This window comes from Amblyomma maculatum, chromosome 7 (genome assembly GCF_055883805.1).
Source record: "Amblyomma maculatum isolate TAMU_Amacu chromosome 7, ASM5588380v1, whole genome shotgun sequence".
Classification (NCBI taxonomy): domain Eukaryota; kingdom Metazoa; phylum Arthropoda; class Arachnida; order Ixodida; family Ixodidae; genus Amblyomma; species Amblyomma maculatum.
In genome coordinates this window covers 91,665,719-91,687,174 of record NC_139350.1, presented here as the reverse complement: position 1 = coordinate 91,687,174, position 21,456 = coordinate 91,665,719, and positions in this window count along the sequence as shown.

Below are 21,456 nucleotides of genomic sequence, written 5' to 3'. Positions count from 1 at the left end.
CTGCCTTCAAGGGTACGACGCATAAGCGTTAATGGCTTCCGTCTACTCCTCCCTTGCGCGTCGTCGTTCGATAAAGTGCAGTCTGCTGTTCGCCTAACCACTAATATTTGTGTCTTGTACTGGTTATCAACAAGTCGTAAACTACGAGAATAGTTCTTAAAGACCGCCGGACAAAGATATAAATCCCTGCTCAACCAAGTCGTACAGGCGTGCGTGCGTTGCCTAGGGGTAGCTTTTCCTACAGAACAGCAAATCGTTCCGGAGGGTAGCATTTTCCTCACTCTTCTATGTTCACAGGAGAAGCCCGAGTCGCAAGTCTCTGCCAATGCCGCCATGTTATGTGTTCTCGCGACGTCACAGAGCTCACCGGCCAATCAGTGTCTGGCACATGTTAGACGCCAAGTACCAGCTGGGTGATTCCACGAGAGACAAAACTGCCTAATTATTTGGTATCTTTTTTTATTTACTTTTTGGATATATTGTACACATAATACTCAAAATGTCAACTGTGCAATTATTTCTTTTTTTCTAGCGTTAATATTACGGAAGAAAAGAATACGAACGATGGCAATACACAGGCAGAGTTTTGGCACACAACGCTGTGTCCGGATTTTGCAATGACGTGAACAAGTGGAGTCATTTAAGCCATTGTTAATATATTTTGTGCAGTCAAACTAAACGTGGCAAAGAGAAGGTTAAGTGCCTTTCCATCATTGTGAGGAACTTATTGCTTCCGATAAAAAAATAAAAATTGCACGTGTGAGAAATTAAGCCTTGTTTGCGAATTATTTTCTAAGCGACTAGACGCCGCATCTTCTTCAAATTTTCCGAATTAATAGACATGTGCACAGTAATCAAGCTCACTAAATTTCGTTCTTATAAATCAAGGAGACACATAAGAAAATATATGCAAAATACTGCATTTGCGACTTTATCAGCTATCTTCAAAAATAAATTTTTAAAAATCCCAATTCCTAATTTTGCTTAAAATTCTTGAAACAATATTCAAGACGCTGGAAAGAATGGTTACGAAAAGACATGTTGCATTATTTTGTTCGTTATCACCTTACCGGAGCTCAAACTTGTCACTTAATTATAACCACAATATCTATTTATCCTAGCTTGAATGACTCCACCTGTTTACGCCATTGTAAAATTCGAACACAGCGATGTGTGCGAAAAGTCTGCCTCTGGCGTACAATCGTTCATATTTTTCCCCCTTAACATTAAGGTTAGAAAACAAATAATTGCATTGTTGACAAGTTGAGTTTTACGTGCAAATACATCCAAAGATAAAAAAAGTCAAATAATTAGGCAGTTTGATCTCTCGTGGAATCGCCCATCTGCTAGTAACATAAGCGTGGTTTCTGCATGGTTAACGCGGAGCACTATATTTATGTCGTGTGATTTTTCATATTATGTCGTATCTTACAGCTGTGTGCTAATGAGTATGCGTGAGATCATAGATGCAGAAATTAAGGGATTGGTTATTAAGGTAGTCAGACCACAAAGCACCAAGCTAGTCACATCGCGCTATTTCATGTTTTTCCGCTTTGCGCTGTCGCGCTGTCTATCTGTCAGAATGATTCGTTCTCGGCCACGTGAAAGGTTTCCTCTACCAGTTATGTTCCTCCTTTTTACCAGCCTTCACTCTGAAGTGCTCCTACCGCGAAGAACGACTTCGCTGAAAAGTATGGTGCCTAGTTTATCCCTTGAAACCGTATCTGCAGTAATGAAAACATTTTGAGACATAACTTTGGTTCAGTGAATACTGTAATCGTACAAGATCTACTACTACTGTTCGCCTTTCGCATTATCGAAAGCATCAAAATGCAAGGTCATGAGAACGTGTCCAGTACCTGCCTCAATTGCGTTCAGTGGCTTGACTCTTTCTGGAAGCCAGAAATACTTATTCTAGTAACATTATATAGATCACGAGAGAGCTAATTAAAAAGTAGCAAAATAACGCACTCACGACCACTACAACAATTCGCCGCGAAAAGCAGCCTGCATGTTTCATGATGTCCCCACACTCTCAGCAGCTACGAGCTCTCGTTATCAGAGCTGCGGCATTATCGTTATGCTATATATATTCTTTAATGGAAGTGCAAGATGATGTTCGTGGAAGTTGAGTGCGGTACATAAAAACTACTGCGGAATAAGAAGGCGCCACTGGAGGATTGCTGCTTATTTTTATTTTTTTTAAGCCGCTGCATTTGGGATAAAGTTGCAAGCTCAGGGCCTGCGTCACAAGATTTTCATTATGTGCTACGAATGTGAGCCGCGCATACGCAGGCAAAAGAGTTGCGTTCTCGAAATATGCCTGACGCCTTACGTAAATAACAGAAGTATAAAGGGACCGCAGGAAAAAGAAAAATAGCGAAACCCTTCTTTTTCACAGATGCTGAGTGTGTTCGCCGTTTAGTTCGCAAAATAATCAAGTTGAAGCAGCTGTAATTCAGAAGTTTTAACCAGAACTGGTCGTTAACGAATTCTAGAACGCGAAGGAAACCCTGAACTTCAACTCTCATTTTTATCCCCTAACTATAAGAGAACAGGGGCAGCCGCGGTGGCTGAGTAGTTAAGACGCTCGACTGCTATATTCAATCATGCGAGATCGAATCCCGGCTGCGGGGGCCACTTTTCGATGGAAGCTAAAAGCAAGGCGCTCGTGCGCTGTGCACTGTGTAGGTGGTCAACATTTCTGGAGCCCTCTACCGCGGCGTCTCTAGTAACCTGAGTCGCTTTGGGACGTAAATCCCACACAATGAACTAAATAAACCTTTTGGGGCACAGCCACTTCCGCGTTAAAAAAGATGCTACAGAATACCACACAACTTCGCCCACCACAACTTCGCCCACATTCGTCCACCACGATATCAGAACATTAACCAATCTCATCGCTGATCTAGTCCACTTACGCTGAAAACAAACATAGTAGGACGCTTCAGTTTCACCTTAAGTGTGAAGACGATATCGTGCGCACTCACTGCCTAACTTCTTGCTACTGTGATGCTACTTTGATCCCACCCGCTTGTTTGCCTATTATAAAACGACGTTGTCGTTTCTACTCGGAATCTTTGGCGTTACAGACCGACTCAGCTTCATCCCTATGTTTGCGACGGTCGGCAGCTCAAGTTCAAGCTCGGCTTCGTTCGCCCAATTACGGAGCTTCGTTTATGGTCATCGCGCCTTCGCTCCAGTTCAGTTTATTACCAACGACCCTTGCAGGGGTATTACACAAGGGGTGGATTATACAGAAAAAATTGGTACAATGGTTGCCATATGAGTTCAGCATATAGTATGGTCTGTTACTGCTTTGGAAAAGTTTCATCGGAAGGTGATAGCGGCAATGCTGTGGGAAAGGTCGTTCTAATCTAATGGTGTCCGAGGGAAGAAGGAGGCAGCGAATGTGGTCGTATGAGCCTGAGAATGGGAAACTTGAAAAATGTGGGATGATGAGATATCCGAGCTCGTGGTGTGATGTTGCCTACGTAGTTATGGGTGTTGTAGAAGAACTTATGAAACAGAGTTAGGCTGACCAAACGGCAAAGAAGCATGAAGGTTCATATGCCGGATTTCGCTTTTAGGAACGACACGTTGACTTCGTGGCTTCGTGTGAATAGGAATTGTGAACGGATCGAATGGCATGGTTCTGGAAGGATTCGAAGGTACTTATGGAGGTGTGTTTGATGTGGATTTCATAAAGGGGATGCATATTCTATCTTAGATCTGATTAGCGATTGGTAAGTCAGGAGTTTAACGTATTGGGGAGCAGCACGGCGTAAGTGACGTTTAAAAAAGTCTAGTGTTTTTTTCTTGCGGATAATATTGCATTTCAAATATATTTGCGCCAAGTTAGATCATGAGCTACTGTGACTCCTAAGTACCTAATTGAGTCAACTACTTCTATTGGGATGTCAGCTATATTGTACGAAAATTTAAACGGTTTACTGCGACGAGTGAAATATAATCTTGCATTTGCTGAGGTTCAAAATCATCAGCCACAGGGCGCTCCATTTCTGAACATTAGTCATAGTTATGTCAATCTGGAGGGCTTCTTGGCCGGAAGAGTTATTAATAGCACGAGAAATGACGCAGTCATCTGCGAACATACGAATGTGACATGATAAGTGGAGAGGCAAGTCATTAATATACGTAAAGAATAATAATAGTCCGAGCACTGACCTTGGGGCATGCCTCAATTTACTGGAAGGGAAGAAGTAATTTCATTATTAACTACGGCAAATTGGGTTCGACGTGTTAAAAGTTCCATAATCCAGTTTGTAACGCTACGGTGAATATTTATATAAGAGAGCTTAATTAGTAATGTCTGGTGTGGAACTTCATCAAAGGTTTTTTTTTTTTTTTTTGCAATCTGAAAAGACAGCTTCAACCTGTTGATTGCCATCAGTGCTTCTAGCTGCCTTATACCGAGCTTTCTCCGCTTTCTCGGCATTCATCTCTAGAATTATCCTTGGTAGTCGAACACCACCATTACAAGATAGACCCTCAAAAGAAGCCCCCCCCCCCCCCCCCCCCCACTATTGTACGCATCTGGTACACGGATATGTAGCCAATATTACCAGCCCCAGGTCATCATCCGTGTTTAAACTCTGCGACACACACATGAATTTATTTACCTACACCCCGCGGGTATCCTTCACTAATCATCAGTCACTACTCAGTAATCAATCAGTCAACTAGTCACATTATCAACTACCTCTAATCAATCAACTAGGAATATACTTCTTACATAACATAATGTTGTAACATGCATTCTGATACTCCACATCATGCAAAGCCTTTATCATATTTCCTACATCTCGTTCGACTCGACATTCAAGTAGACGCTCAGTTTGATGATAATACACTAGAACGCGTAGGCGCCATCTACATTGGAAAATGCGCATTAGGCCTTGAGATGTATTGGCCGCCGCATGACGGCGCCACTCAAACGTTTTCCCCGGCAAAAATATGACCTGTCCTTGAAAGGTCTCTCTCAAACCGAGGTGCAGCGAAAGCTTTTCGGTACAACAAGCCAAGTACACCTAGTCTAAAATGAGAACGTAGCGAATGTTCCCTGGCACCAAACACAAGTCGCACTTCCATAACAGCCGTTCTGGCCCGTAAGGCTCTTTATGCTTATCATCAGCCCCCATCACCATTGTGTCATATATAGCATGCGTAAAACCGGTGGTTGCCCCAAAGGTCACACCCAGCGCATGCGGTATTGTAATTTTATTAGTCCTTCTCGAATGGGCTGGACCGGAATAGGGATTCCTACATGAGCTATTTTGCGAAGCACAAGTAGGCGGTAACGTGTTTTTGAGCTACCTTTAAAAACATCCAAGCAGGCACGAGGAAAACTGCTTAATCTGAAAATAGAAAAAGCCTCAGAAAATTTGAGGAATTTTAAAATAATATTATAAATGAAGATTCTGCACGAAATACGTTAATACGTGCCAGAGTACTGCAATCAGTTTCTTTTGTTTGTGACCAATAACATGTGTTTCTTCGCACCTTTCCTGCAGTGTAGCCGTGTATTATTAGTCGTTGTTTTCAGTTTTATGGGATATCAGCTAAGTGCAAGAAAGGCTGGCAACGAAGTAAAAAAAAATGTCCTATCCTAATCTCTGCGTCATCTTTATCTACATAACTGCAGTCCCAACAAAAGAGTGGAACACGACAGAGTTAATGGCCCTCGTCGTCCGCTTTCCTATTTGTCATTCACTACCTCTTGCGGACACTGGCCTACCATTGGTCTGTACTCTTTCATTTCTTCTTTATTCCCAACTTCATTTGTATTAGGTGAAAACGTACCTTTTCAGGTAATTAGTTGCTCCTAATTAGCATACTAATATCAACAGCATCAGCATGTGCTCCACCGTGGTGGCGCAGAGGTTAGGGCGCTCAATTGCAGTGCCCAAGGATGCGGGATCGAATCCCGCCCGCGGCGGCTTTCTATGGAGGCGGAAAGCAGGGTGCCCATGGGCTGTGCCATGTCAATGCACGTTAAAGAACTCCAAGTGGTCGGAATTTCCGAAGTCCTCCACTATGGCCTCTCTCATAGCCCGAGTCGATTTGGGACGAAAAAACCCCCAAAACCAGTTCAGTTCTGTTCAATTTTATTGCCTTAAAGATCTCTTGCGGAGACATTATATAATGGTCATATATCCTTGAGCAAAAGACCACAACGCATTCGCGAGTGCTCCTTCTACACGCCTCAGCTAACCAGCCTTTTTAGTCTATGCTGCCGTGTGTCCGTCTCGCAACTTGAGGCCCTGGGTCCAACCTCGAATACCTGTCCTAATTAACCCCAATTTTTTCCTAAAAAAAATCTTTTTTCTTCTATTCTACAGGAACCTCGTCTTCAATTTTTTTTTGTTCATCTGAACCATTCCTTGTATTATGCTGACTATTCTTTAAGACTTCTCGGATTATTCACCCACGAGCGAAGCTTCCGCTGACGACGCCAACGACACCAGATTCTCTGAGACACGAGGTCATTAAAATGTTTCGTAATACTTCGATGAAAGAAGAGCTGGACATTGATAGCTGAATAGCGCTTGATAGGTCTCCTACCGCGCCTTGGCAAACTCCTGCCAAACGCCTCATGGAGCGCTCGTTTGATGATAACGACATGTACATTCATAAATATATTCTCTGCGGCACAAAGGTCGTTAGGATATGAAACCATGCGAAAAACTTTCTGCTGGGGTTAGATCATTCACGTTGGCTTATATTGCATCCGGAGTGACAGGTTTTTCTATCCGCCGGGTCGATATAATGAGGAGCTTGCGTAGGACGCACTGTGACCATAAATATCACTGCAAGTGCAGCCTTGAATAGTGGGGCAGCCGGAGACCGGCATACACTAAATAGTCTGCTGTCAAAACACGTGGACGCTTTGGTTCAAGTAAACGGCGTGATACCAACAAGAGCAGTGGCACATAATTCAAACGTCAAGATGCCAAATAAGCACGTATATCAATTTGCTAATGCTTGGTGATATCGAGAAATGGCGGTCTTTTGCATGTGATCCCATGTTGAGGCACTGCATAATCCAGCGCTGCACTTATCGCCTCCACCCAGCCCATACGGCAGTACTCATTTTGTAAAGCATAGATCCAATAGAAGCATGGAGCTTAAAAAAACACAAGGACAGCTGATGGCGAACTTTGGTATCCAAAAATAAATTATTACGACGGCCATCTTGCTGTCCGCGGGACCAACAGAATGCCCTTCAGCATATCTTATGATTACAGTGGCTTATATTTGTTGTCTATAGCTTACACGTTTATTGCCAGGCGCACACTACCCATTATTGTTAGATGCACTTTGCTGTAACCAAACTAAAATATAAAGGGACGACAACCGCTGATGGTTGTTAGCCAGAACTGCGTGGAATTCTATTTTCATTTGCGCACTTTTCAGTGCGACTTTATGCCGATTACGTAGACTTGGAAAGGTGCTTAGAAAGGGGTGTGGCTTGTTATAAAATTTACCGCACAATGACTGAAACTGCAGCTCACACTCATGTTCCAGATTTCGAATTCTGAAGTTTAAATACTTAAATAGCATACAACACGAGCTCAATTGTTAGCTTTCGCATTGCCAACCTGTTCTGATCCTATTTGTGTCGCTCTTCCATGAAACTCATAGAGATAAAAAATAACCTGATTCCGCGAGTAGCATCCGAGATGAATTACTGAAAGTAATAAACCCAGGTGGAGTGCCCGTATCTTGTTAGCATATCGTTCGTGGTTAGCATAACAAGTCAGTCCAGAACGTGCATAGAGGCTCGCGACGCACTGCAAGCGCTTTTCATCTGGAGCAGACAACAAGCAGAATTTCCACTTAGATCTCATGAGCAGGATTCTTGTCTTGAGACCAACTCCGTTTTTGCAGTAGCCGCTTAGTTGTGGAAGCAGCGGGGAGACAAGGTATCACATCGTGAAAAGAGCCGCCATCGACATAGGGGAAGACAGATACGCCAGGGACCCGTAACCTGAGGGTTTCAATTAAAGTTCTGCCTCAGCTAATTGCTGGCTGCACTCTTAAACCAACAATGTGCACACTCTTTCAAAGTTGTGCGCTAGAAATAAACCATAATCAGATTTTTTGTTAGCCTTTGCGAAGTTTTGAACAGTGTGGAAGTTCATCTGCGAAAGCGCGTGTTCGTCCAGCAGATGGTGTATCTACGTACCCGCCCTTCCTGTGGTGATCGAAGCCGCCAGCCAAGACGAGTGTTGTGCAAGAGAGGGCGAGAAGGACGCGAACCAATCCTGCTGTCATGCTTGCCAAAGAGCGGTGGGCGCTGGCTTAAGGGTTTGGGTGTCACGGCTGTGGGACGCACCAGTAGCCTCGCATATATATAGAGAGATACGTCGCCACTCCTCTCGCCCGTTCGTTGCGCAGCAGCTCGTAGAAAGCGTCGCCTTTGTTCATGCCCAATGGAGCAAGCACCACGAAGCATGAGAGATACCAGGCGAGAAGACGGGCAAGGGGGAGGAGTATTGCCGATCGAGAAACAGTCCCGTCTTTCGTGGGAACCGTGAGAACAAACTTGTTTAGCCCTTGTGAGGTTGCAGTATACGGCGCACTTGCGTCTCGCGCAGAGGATAGAAGCGCCGGTATTGGTTTCACGTTGTCGCTCTTGCTTCTTTCTATTCCTGCAGCCCCTCCTTGCCATTCTTGCTTTTTTTTTTCCAGACTTCTCTTAAGAGCACGCTTTAAAAAAAAACTTGTTGCTCCCTTTGGCCTTCCATAAATAATTTATGAGGCCTACTGAAGGGAAATTTCGGAGCTCTTCATACTTTCTGCCCTGTTTTTCTCTCGCCACCTTCGGCACCGTTGGAGTACACTTCAAGCATGCACCTTACGCTTTGTTCTCTTATGCACGGCTTCCGCCGTTGACAAGGGAAGCGTATCAAGGGAAAACGCAAGATATACAACGACAAAATACGAACGCTATCCTGCGCTGTATTTTTTTTCTCTCTTGCTATCATTTCCGCGCGCTGCCTAAGCAAGAGCGCTTCACCGTTGGCAGTCAGCATAAATCACTGTCAAAATACGAGCGCCCGCCTGAATGGGATAGTTCGTCGAGCCAGTATTGTTTCCAGACGTGGATGCGAGTTGTTCCACTTGGCTGATTCATAGTTCAAATCGTCCACCAGCTTGTCTCGGAGGTAAAGAGAGACATAGCGGCAGACAGTTTTGAATGCCGGCGCCGGCGCATTCAATTCGCAGCTGTTCGCGTACTCCTGCATTCTATTCCTCGATTTCTTTTTATGCCTCTGTTTGCGTTTTGTGTCGTTTGTTTCCAGTTTCCTTTTTTTTTTTTTTTTCCTATCCTGTTCACTCTCTATTCTCCGCGACCACAGTGCTCCGCAAAGACAGAAACCGGTGGCGAAATCTGTTCTCGCGGAGCAGGGAGTTCCACCTCAAATGTTTGCAAAGAAACGTCATTCTTTCCGCTTACTGCGCTCCTGTAATGAAAAGAAGCTCATAAAAAGACAAGCCCTGCCTCCTGCTACCACGGTTCGTCGCAGTTTTCGAAGTGACGATCAATATCCCAGCGGCTGGATCGAGAGGCTTCAAACTTCTGACACCTCGTGACCGAAAGCGTTTGGCGTTTAACGCTTTATTCCGAGAACAAACTGAAACAGCGCAGTTCTCCTTCACGGCGCGAATTCTTTCAGCTCTGTAAATACAGGATCTCTCAGAATGCTGATGCTTTGCCTGGAAGTGTTTAGAGTTACTGCTTCTTTATGCGATGAATTTTTTTAGTAGTTACTAAACGCCAAATAGGTCACTCGTTTCGGAGTAGGTTGCTTGAGCTCTTAACGTACGACGATCAGGCAGGAGGTCTGATCGTAGGCCCAGTCGTTACCCGGGCAAGCCGTTTCCTAGCGTTTTCAATGCTTAGAAAATAAAACGACACGGTGCAAATACGAATCAATACTTCATTAGCCAGATCAATGTTCGCTTAACGTTGCGGCCTTGACGCAAACTTTATGCTACAACATAGCTTATGCTAGACATAGGGGGAACAAAAAAAAAATAATAAACTCCTTGACGAATTATTTTCCAACACGAAAGGCAACCAAACGGGCTCAAATAAAATCAAGTAATGATGTGTGCCCTCTTGGTTAAATGACTGTGGTCACATGGCCTTCTTCAGAGCCGCATAATGCAGCTCTCAGGACACGCTTAAAACCAAAGCGCCCTGAGTGGCTGGGACCCGGCTTCCTCTCACCTTCCCTCTGCTCTCCTTCACAATTGAAAAGCAAACCTGAACACTTTTGGCGGCAAGTATACTCAAAGGAAAAAAAATAAATGTTTATGAAAGCGACTGGAAGGATATTTTGTTAGGACAGCCTAACACACAAAAGGGAATCCTAGCCCAATATGTAGAGTCCAGCGTGCTGACCCCTTATCAAATTATTCATCTGCTGTTCTCACATACGTTTTTATGAATGAAAGCTGGAATTCGTTTCAGTGGTAATGTTTTTCCTCCTGATATATAGATTATGCGTCGACGTATAGACTAAATTTCCCACAACCCTAATGCATGATGGCTAGAGGTAGAATTGACGGAAATAATTTGGTTCAAAAGGATAAAATAGTTTTGTCACCCGAAGACTGAAAGTAAATATGAAGTGCAGTTAGCAACTACAGCGAACCACGACCATTAGCGAGCCTGTGAACACACTCCTAATCCCTCCGAGGACTTAGCAGGAGGTGGTAGGAATTTATGAAAAGGGAATAGCCTCTTGGGAATCGGTTATAAGAGTCAGGACCGAATGGCGATAGCGCGGGAATTGTTCCAATGGCCAAATCGAGCCGAGCACCTTTTCAGGCCTATGCAGAAGGCGAGCACTTGATTTAGCTGGATGTGTGGCCCTCAGTTTCCAAGCGTATTCCCATCACCACTGCACGTTCGCTGCATTGCGGACCGCCTCAGACAGATCCCCTAACAGAACCGCTTTTGAGGTTCTCAGTCTTCCAAGCCTGGTTCCGACACTCTCACCGTGCATGAGGTTCCAGAGAGACGGATTTCGCCGTCGTGAGGCAGTCTTCGGGCCTACTCCATGTTAATAGGCTAAGCGTCCAGGATGACTGTGATACAAAGGTGGCTTCCTTTCACAGTTATCGTTCCAACATAGCAGTAAGAGGGTTACTTCCAATATGTATAATGTGTACCAGTGTCGGTAGATACATTCTCCATCTTTGTTATGTCTACAGTCACTCGCTGCAGTTATAGAAGTAGGCAAGAATCACCATTTATTTTGTGAGGTTATTTTTGCGCTTTGGTTGGGCTACTAACCGTTACTTGGATACTTTAGTGCCTAATACTACTACTAGCGCTTTCCCAAGATTCGGGATTACTGGTCACCTGATCTGGGTACTTTGCCGCCGACGCGTTTTGACTATTACGGGCCCAAGCTGACTTCCCCGGAACATGGGCTTGGTTCGCACCAGCCGCGAGGCCGCCGCGAGTACAATTTCTTCAGCATCGGAGACCACCGTGCATGTGGTTGGACGGTGCATTATTCACACCGAGGGGTGATCAGCTGTAAAGTCTTCTAGACTTTGATATTTTTACTGCTTTTTGAACAAGAATTGCGCGTGACCAGTCCGAACCACTCTGGACATGCCTTCGTTTAGAGCAGTGAGCTTCGTGAGCACCGGCACCTGGCAATGCAGCGGAAAGCACGCTGACAACTCCCTGGGTGCTCGCAACCCCAAAGTATGGTCTCCGGCATGCTCCTATACTGACCACTGGCTTTTGCAGTAAGGCTAAGCTTACCAGCCGAAACCGCTATGGCCCAACACAGCCAGGTGGGGCGGAAGGGGGGGGTAAGCGCTGACTGCAAGCACGTGCCATGTCCGATTTACCCCCCCCCCCCCCCCCCGTCCTCCCGTTATACAATGCCCAATGAAAAAAAAAATTGCCTATTAGTCAAGTCTAATAATTGCACACATCAGGCTGTAGTTTTCGAAGACGGCAATAATGACAGCGCCAGGAATTCGCCACTTCTTTGTCCCGAGGAAGGATCAGAAGAAAGCCATCGCGTGTAAAAAAAAAAATATTTTTTTATTTGTTCTGCAGCGCCGGTCATCTGTTATTTGTTTTATTCAATTTTACTACTCACTACACCTTACGTTGGTGACCGATTTACCGAAGGCATTCGTTTTCGTTTTTGTAACAGAATTATTATGAAGATTATAATAAGCGAATATTGCAACTAATGAGTAATCATAAGAAATAGCGTTTGAAAGCTTTCGCGAAATCCTTGCATACATTAGACAGTGTAGAATTCATTGTTAGTTACATATTGAAATTAGGCAGAATATTTGTTAATATGCCAGTGACACGCTGCCTTCTCTCTTGTGAAAGCTAGTAGTTACCAATTAAATTTCATGGTATGAAGCACAAAACGGCGTCGCCGGTTCATTTGCTTCAGCCATAAGTGCTCCTTAACCGAGTCAAATATATATTCTTTTGTTCATGCATGTGCTCCGCATTTGAGTTCGACCGAGGTTTGCTCGCGTGCGTACACATTTCAAACACAATTGAACCACCCGAACCTAGGCCTGGAGAACTAGCAACGGCTAGCGGTCGTGTAGACTACTTGAGGGTACGTGACGAATGTAAAGATCACTATGCAAAACGCCAGTCAAAATCGTCTCAGAGAATTTGCGGTGTGCCGCGCACACGCTTATTTAACCATCGTAGCACATTCTGGCGCTTCAGCGCGACTTCAACTTCCGGACCCAGTTGAGCATTACTTCTGCCGCATATTCCGCTGGTCGATCAAGGGTGATTAGGGGGATGAATGGGTTTAGACCACTCTTTTCCGATTCATGGTCCCAGCTCTAATCGACCAGTTGAAATATCCATTAGAGTGAATGGCAAACATAGGTTCTTGGTCAGGCTTAGGCAGAAGGGGGAAGACCTCGTATTTGGGGACGCCATGATGCGAAAGCTGTGAGCTCTATAGCTGTGTAACATGCCAGCTTGTGTAGCTGCGCATAACGTTGACGGTTGTGTAAACTGAAAGGGAAGGTTGTCGCTTTAACGAAAAAAGTATGAGAGCACTGCAGAGATCTGCAATAGAGAAATGCGAAAGCATGCGCGTTTGCCTCTTTTTAAGCTCTTGGAGTGCCATGACTCAGCACTTTTGCGCATCATGGCCCAGCGCTTTTAGAGTCATGACTAGACAGTAGCTATGGTGATGTCTGATTGATTTTAACCATGAAATTCATGGTTAAAAGGTTAAAATCAATCATAGCCATGGACTTCATAGTCATGCACATTGGATCTCCGATCTGACTGACTCATGACAAGTAAATATGACATGACTAAACTATAAGGAGTCACATTACAGGACTAGGCATGACATGGCAGTTATATAACACTTGTCATTACATAAATATTCATGAATACCAGTCTCACCTTCATGTGACGCCATATTACACGTTACATTTTGTTTCCATGTTTTGCGGACACCTTTTCACAAACATAGCCAAGTAAGGCTTTCGCGTTAATAACTTGAGTTTTATATTATGCTGAGTTCCTCCATTCTCTGGATGTCAGCGTCCTTCTGCGCTGAAGGACAGCTGTGGTGAGACTAATAACCACTCATGACCTCTGACTCGGTAAAGGTCAAATTATCAGGCACACGAAGCGCGGCTGTACTTAGTTTAGTGGAGCTTTCGGTTCACAAACCTTCGCTCACCTTTTTTTGATAAATCCCTTCCCCGCCGAGTGCTTGTCATCTCTAGTAAAATCCTTCTCAAATAATGAACATTCCCCGCCCTGATCTGTTTGGCTCGACTTCCAACCTTTGCAACACAAGAAGTTGGCGTCGGAAGTCTGAATGGAAAGTATTTCGTTCGCACGAGTGCTCGTCGGTGTCCCATTTCATGGTAGAGTGAGATTGTCTGCTGACCACTGCCCAGAGAAACAGCGACTTGGAAAACTGAAACCCAGCGCTGCACCGGGAAGCCAAAGCATATACATCGGCTGCCGGCGGCGACTGCAGCGGAAGCAACTGTTTTGCATTCTCAAGTTCAACAAGAACCTACAGCGAACGGGATTAGACCACACTAATCTAGAGCGCCAGAATGACCACGATGATATAGATCATCCTACTCGATGGCATAAAACATTATATACCCAGGAGGCGGTGCACGCAAAAAAGGCTAAAATTAGCCCCCTCTCTGACAGAAGAACTACGGGAATGTGAAGATGCCGCCTATTGGTGGATAGTTTGGGAAACAAAGAATATCAGTAATAAAATTAGCATTCATCAAGCAGTCAAGATGTTTCTTGGGGAGTTACAGACATTTAAAAAGGGCCGAAAGACTCAATTTATGTCTTATTCGCCACTGTTGGAAACACGATGCAAAATAAACCCTCTATCTCTTCTGCCTGTAACCGTACCTCCAATATGCCCAACATGCTGTGTTTTGGACAAGAAAACAAAAGCTCTTGAGATGCTTCAAAGTACAAACACTTGTTTATTCCCCCTCCTCCAATGTTGCTTCCTCCTGTACTGCCACTGTTTCAACTTTTTCCTCAAAACACAGTTTCTTGGCGCGAATGTGTAAAATGCCGGTCTCTCCTTGCATCGAACACTTTCTCTCTCTAAAAAAAATGCATGTTCCATCCACGGAAGCTAATAGCACTGTTCACGGAAGAGGTACTTTGCTGTTTTTATTCTTCGCTCGTCTCCCCTACCCCCTCTTCGAAGCCTCAAGAACGCTTGAACACTTTTCTTTTTAACAAGGCAAATACCGGTTTTTACATTCAGTCTTCCTACAGTGAAAGAGCATTATGTTTCCACACCATGCGGCACCCTGCGTCAATTGAAGATATTCGTGAACATTCATATTTTATTTCCTTTACTGTACTTCATCGAAAAGACACATCGTGAGCTTATTGCATAATTTTCATGAAAGAGCATAAGTAGACAAATTTATGCGCCAGGTGAAGGAAGTCTATGGCCACAGTGCATTTCCACAAAAGGGCTTTCAAACGTGCATATATGTACTTTTTGCGCTTTCTTAACTTTTGAAGCCATGGAAGTACACTTATAGCCCGAAATATGGCCGCCTGTGTGCATAAAATGCAATATTGCTGGTACACGCAAGTACCTTAGTCAACCGCACTATAGCATAGCTTGTGTAGGTCGATGCTTTTATTTATGACCATATGCCTCGACGAAAACTTTTCTTGATTATACAGCCGACGCCACGACATCAAGAAGGAAGTCTTGTCTCTCCGTGGCTCAGTTTGAAGCTTCCCACCCATATTGAAAATTTCGGATATCGGAGAAAATTCGGGATATTCAGGAAATTCAGAAAATTCGGGGGGAAAGGCTGGCTCTGCGAGCGGGAATCCGCCTTTTGCGCGACTTCTACGCGCATGCGCGAAGTCCCAGCGGCGACTGATGGAAACATATTGGACGGCGTCGACGGCGTTTCTCGTGGCCGCCAGTGCACGGAAGATGGCGGCACGGTGACCGTCGCAGGCTTGGCAAAGCCATGACAACCATATCTGCCGCGTACGGTTGCCACTCTCGAAGCGTTCGGGGGTGCAAGACGCGGTTTTTGCAGGTTCCCTTCTGCGAGCCGCGACCAACAACGACGTGAAGCTTGAATTAGGGCTACCAAGCGTCAAGATGTGAATGGGCGACCTCAGCAACCGACTGCGTACTCTCGACTGCGAAAAACACTTCGTTACAGATATGTATGCATTCAAAAGAAATTGGCATGATGAAAAGTACCTACTGAAGTTAGCACCAACCTGTAACCCAACAGTGATAGCCGCAATGAGGATTTGTTAGGTGCGTGTTTTGTTTATGAGCGACGGGGCCTGATTTCGATGTATTTTGTCATTTGTTTTCTTCATGTCCGAAGGGGCCAGGTAGCGCAAGGCGGCTATGTGCGCTAGACCGTAATATTTGGCATGTTTTATCATGACTGCCGCCTGACTAATAAGAAAAAAAAACTGCATTTGTTATGATGCACCACCGTTCGCGAGCCGAGTGGTATAGCTGGTCATGAGGCTCGCGATCGGCGGTGCATCACAACAAACGCCGTATTTTTTTCTTGTCAGTGAGGCGGCAGTCACGATAAAACATGCTAAATATAACGGTCTAGCGCACACAGCCGCCTGTGATACCTGCCCTATCTGGCCCTTTCGCACATAAAGAAAACAAACGACAAAATACATCGTCATCAGGCCCCGTCGCACATAAAGCAAACATGCACCGAACAAATCCTCATTGCAGCGACCACTGATGTGTTACAGGCTGGGTGCGAACTCCAGTAGGTACTTTTCACATGCATATTTCCTTTAGATGCATACATACCTTTAGTATCTGTGTTTTTGCCGCTCGGAGCATATGACGCACTTGACACTCTTGCACGACGCACAGTGTTATTTTTTTTTACCTTACAAGCTGGCCTTCGTTCTCGTCAAAGCATTCGGATTTGGTTCCTTCGGTGTACGCAATCATTTGTTAGGGAGCTTGAAAGTCGTCGTCCTCGTTTAAACGTCTGCAACAACACGGAAACCGCCGGGCCCAAATGAGTCTCCTGGAAGGTTTATGCTCGTTCACTTGCTGAGTGGATCGCTCTGGACGTAGAACAGCGTTGGTTCCTGACCGACATGCGCGTCCGATGTGTAGGAGATGCGCATGTGTCACCATGTGGTCGTTGATTCCGCAGATATCGCTGCGAAGGCAGACAGTTTGTGAATCCTTTCACGACAGAATGACCATTCTCTGTGCATCGAGAACCTTTTAACCACTGAGACCACTCTGGGGGCAGAAACCGGCTACAGCACTGAATCATCCATTGCCAGAAAAATGCCGCGAGTTTCCTGCAGGTGTGCATTCCGGCCGGGACAATGCCCTGCTCAGGGGATGTGGATAAGTGCCTCTCTGCCGAGCTTTGTTGATGAAATCCTATAGCTGCACGCTTGTAGATGACCCGAGGAGGAAGCGATGCCCATTGCACCATGCCGGCGCCGCGGTGACCGCATTGTGCTCTGTAACTCAAGACACCCCGCGCATATGCGCCGCTCGTAAACGACAGCTAGAAGACGATCCCACCTAGATCTGCAGCACCAACAAACCCCTGGCTGCTTTGCCCTTTGAAATCCCTTTCTCTCTGCCTCCGCGCTATGCTTTCGATTGTTTTTTTACAATAAATTTAAGTCGGTCGTGAATCTGCACGCTGAGAGAGTCTCATTCAGTCACGTCGAACATAGCCCGCGCCATGGCCCGCGCTACTCCCTCTACATTAGGAAGACAGTACATGCATGCGTTATGAGTGGATTGTGAAAACGCTGAAACATTTCCCCATACTGCGTGAACTTGATATAAAGCAATCACTGTTACTACTTTCTGTCCCAAAGGCAAAAAAAGGGGGGAGCTTTCGCTTTCTACCTGCGTTGGCGTGGCCATTTCGCATGGTGCGCTTTCGTGTCGTCTGCTTCACTGCCGTCCAATGTGTTTCCCACCGCTTCCCGCATGATGGCGCTACATCCTCCCGCAAAAGGCGGATTAACGTCCGAGTTGTGAGAGCGCTTCACATTACGCTGCGGCAGCTACTGCTGATTTCAGGTCGACTCGCCGATACCGCTGCCGGATGGCTTCATGGAGGACGTTCGTAGAGCATTCGCTCTAGGAAGGTTTGCGGTGAAGCACAAAAGCGTCCAACCGCGCTAAGTGCTCTCGTTCACTATATTATCGAAATAGCTTGGGTACAGTTTATCAATAGTGCGCTACAACTAGACAGCATTTAGTGCTACCGCCACTCTCTATCGGCGTAACACTCTTAATCAACATTAAAAGATTAACGCTGTGTAAATGTATTAAGGGATCACTAAGGTTCGTTATTCCTCTTCAAACTGACGCCGTCCGAACAAGTAGAAGGTCCTAGCGGCTTTTGGAAGCTGCAGCCCTTATGCAGCAGTCAGTAAGTGCCTTTCCATCATAAAGCTCACTAACTAAGACAGTGGTTTTGTTCATCGGCCTACGTGATACGCAGCGAAAAGAAGATTTCTCTACATTTCTTTTACAGGCTGCGAGGTCACGCTATATGCGCTATTATACCGCCGTGTGATTTTACACAAAGGGCATCAAAACGGAAGGTTAATGCTGCGCGAATAGGACAGGGACTAAAGAAAAAGAGGCGATTGCAACACCACCGACGATTACAGTCCGAAGATGAATGAACGCTGTGCCCGAGGAGTTGTATTTGTATATTCAGGAAAAAGCCTTCCACGGCTCATACTTTCGGCCACGATTCTGTCACAGACTTCCGTCACACTATAGCTGTCAATCATCCGGACTCAGCCACCCCGGGCACGTAAGAAACGTATCTTAATTCTCCTTGTTTAGCGTCATTCCAACGCGGTTGCCATGGAGACCACCGCCGGTTTTTACCTTCAAAAAGCTGTCAGTGAAGAACTTAAGTTTGTGGTAGATAGTGACCGATAATGATAATAGTAGTGAGTGGTGACAGTGATGATGACAGAGATGACTGTAACTATGCCGTCACCACATGTTGACGTCATCTGCCATGACGTCATGACCGGATCTGACGTCGTCATGACATCACATTCGGTGATGTCTAATAACCAGAACTGGTGTCATTCATAACGTCACCAGGCTATTCGCGCATATACAAAGCTGGTCCCGCCGGGCATCCGATCCGGGAGTCCGTGTGGCGCCTTTCAGCAGACGTAGTACAAAATATCAGCGGCGTTTCAAATTGGTTTACAGGAATGAAAAGGCTCTGTTCTGTCAAAATTCTTCGCAGACTCCTTAACCGAGTCGTAAAGGAAAGGAGGAAGGTGGGAGTGAAAGACAAAAGAGAGAAAGAGGTGCCATAGTGGATGACTATGGACCACCGTGCTATAAAGGCTTTCGCCTCATCGCACTTTAGAGGTCAAAAGTGTCCCTAGTGTTTTATTTTCGTTTTGTTCCCTTCCTATGCGGCCAGTTTAAACTTTGTTAAAACATTAGTTGTGGTTTAACTCTGGTTAACCCTAGTTGAATTGCGATAGCAACGGCGGAATCTTCGTTTGCCTGCTACATTGTTCCCCTATCACGCCCTATCAGAGTAGGTGCTACATTATTGAGGACACTTAAGCTCATTCTTTAAGAGTATGACGCGAGAGCCTAGGTTACCAGCTTTCTTCTTCTTCTTGTGCTCTTCCTCCTCCTCCTCGGCTGTTCAAGGGCAAGCGTGGCGTCCGCCGGGAATACGCGACGGCTCGAAACCTGGCGCAGTATTGCTATCGCAATAAAAAGCCAAACTAGTCTGCCTATTAACTAGTGATTTAAAACAAAAACCAGACCAGCTTTTAATGCTGACATTACAAGCGTCAGCCATAAACCTGCCAACGTGATCTTTGATCACCAGAATACAACTTTTCGTCCTCTTCAAATAACGAGCAATGAAGTTTTATGAATTCTAGATAGCTAAACCATTTTAGCTTTTACACGCCGCGGTGACATCGAGCTGAAACGTACGCGAGGCTTGCATTAGGCATTAGTATTTCGTGTAATGTTGGCGTTCATAGTAAGTCACTGCGCTAACACCTAGAAGGTCAAGAAGGTGTTAGCACGGTGAACCACTATGAATAACGAATTAGGCCCAATTCTCGCCATGTTGGCGTTAACCGAAGCTCTCAGTGAAATAATGAGTTCGATGTGTGCAACCATCGCTTGCAATAGTAGCGAAGAAAGAACTTACATTAAAACCCCGATGTAAAGCAGGATAAAGCAGGATTTGACACGGACGTTGCGCAAACGTCAAAAGCTCTTTGCCGTATGCCTGTTTTGTCATACGGCCTGTTTTGTCATGGCACCCTCAAATAAATGAACTAAATATCGAGCTGCGGCTTGGCACGCCGCCCGCTTCTTTGGTTTATCCGAGCCAAGTTGTGGCGATCATCACTTGCCCGTCAAATGATAGGCTTCACGGGAAGGGCTATCTAGTTGCTTTTTGTGTTGAGACGAGAAGAATAAAGTCACATGATCAGTTGAGCGGCGTTGACTTCGCGCAAAAATTGGACAGGGCGCAATCTAACTGGCGCAGTCTAACTGAACTTGGGCACAATCTAACTGAACTACAGGAGCTTAGTAATAACGTAAATTAATAACGTAAATAACGTATTAAATTAATAACGTAATAGCAGAGCTTCAACAACTTGCGACGGAAAGATAAAAAGGGCCCCTTGATAAGATCTAGGTCCCGAAAGGTTCTTCACGAGCAACCTTCTCATCAGGCCCTGAGTGACGAAAGAGAGATTGCTCTTGCGAAGGAAATATTGAAAATTCAGTATGGTGATTGAACATACAGCGATGCTCCTGGTGTTGTTGCTGCTTTCTTCTACTATTATCAAAAGCTGTTTTCCAGTTGTGAGGATCCAAATCGGGGTTCTGATTGCTATTCCTTACCCGACAACTTTCCACAACCTGTCGATGAGAAATGTGCTGTAGTGGAGGGACCCATCACTTTGGACAAAATTAAGTCAGCCATTTCTGGTCTTCAGAGCCATAAATCGCCTTGTCCAGATAGTATTACTAATTAATTCTATAGTTTTCCAAGCATCTTATGATGTGGGTTTCCTGCCTTCCACTTTCTATTCCGGGCACACAATATTAATTCCCAAAAGCAAAGATACTAATCGGGTGAAAACTGTTGAAAGATATCATTTAATTTCCCTCTGTAATGTTGATTACGAAATTTTAGTCAAGGTTTTTTTGTTGTGTCTGCAGCGGTCATTATGGACTTGATATGTTCGCATCAGGTCTGTGGTATCAGACGCCGCAGTTTTCCAACACATATCCATATTGCAAGTTCAGTATTGGAGACAGTATTGGATGAGACGGGCCAAGTAGCTCTGATTCAAATTTACCCGGCGAAGGCTTTTGATAAAGTTCGGCACGATTTCTTGTTCGCGTTCTTGGAGAATACAATTATTGGGGACATTTTGCTCAAGGGCATAAAGCCATGCTATAAGAACTCCTATACAAGGATAACTGTTAACCAGGAGCTAACGAAACCAATACCACTGGAATCATCTGCTCGTCAAGGATGTCCACTGTCCCCATTGTTGTTTTCCCTATATCTGGAGCCCCTCTGTCTCAGTATAATTAACAGCTCAGCTATCCGTGGTTTCTCTCCGGATCAATGTGAAGTTAAGGTCTTAACCTACGCTGATGATGTCGCCCTTTTTTGTTCTGACAAAAAGAGTGTACTTGAGGCTTTACACTTGACCAAACAGTTCTGCGATGTATCAGGCGCGGCTCTTAATTTAGACATCCAAACGCTTTTGGTTGGGTCGTTGGGGCGCTAGGCCAAGCCAGTTTGGTGGCATATGCTGGGACTGTAACGCTCTTCAGTATCTAGGGGCTCCGC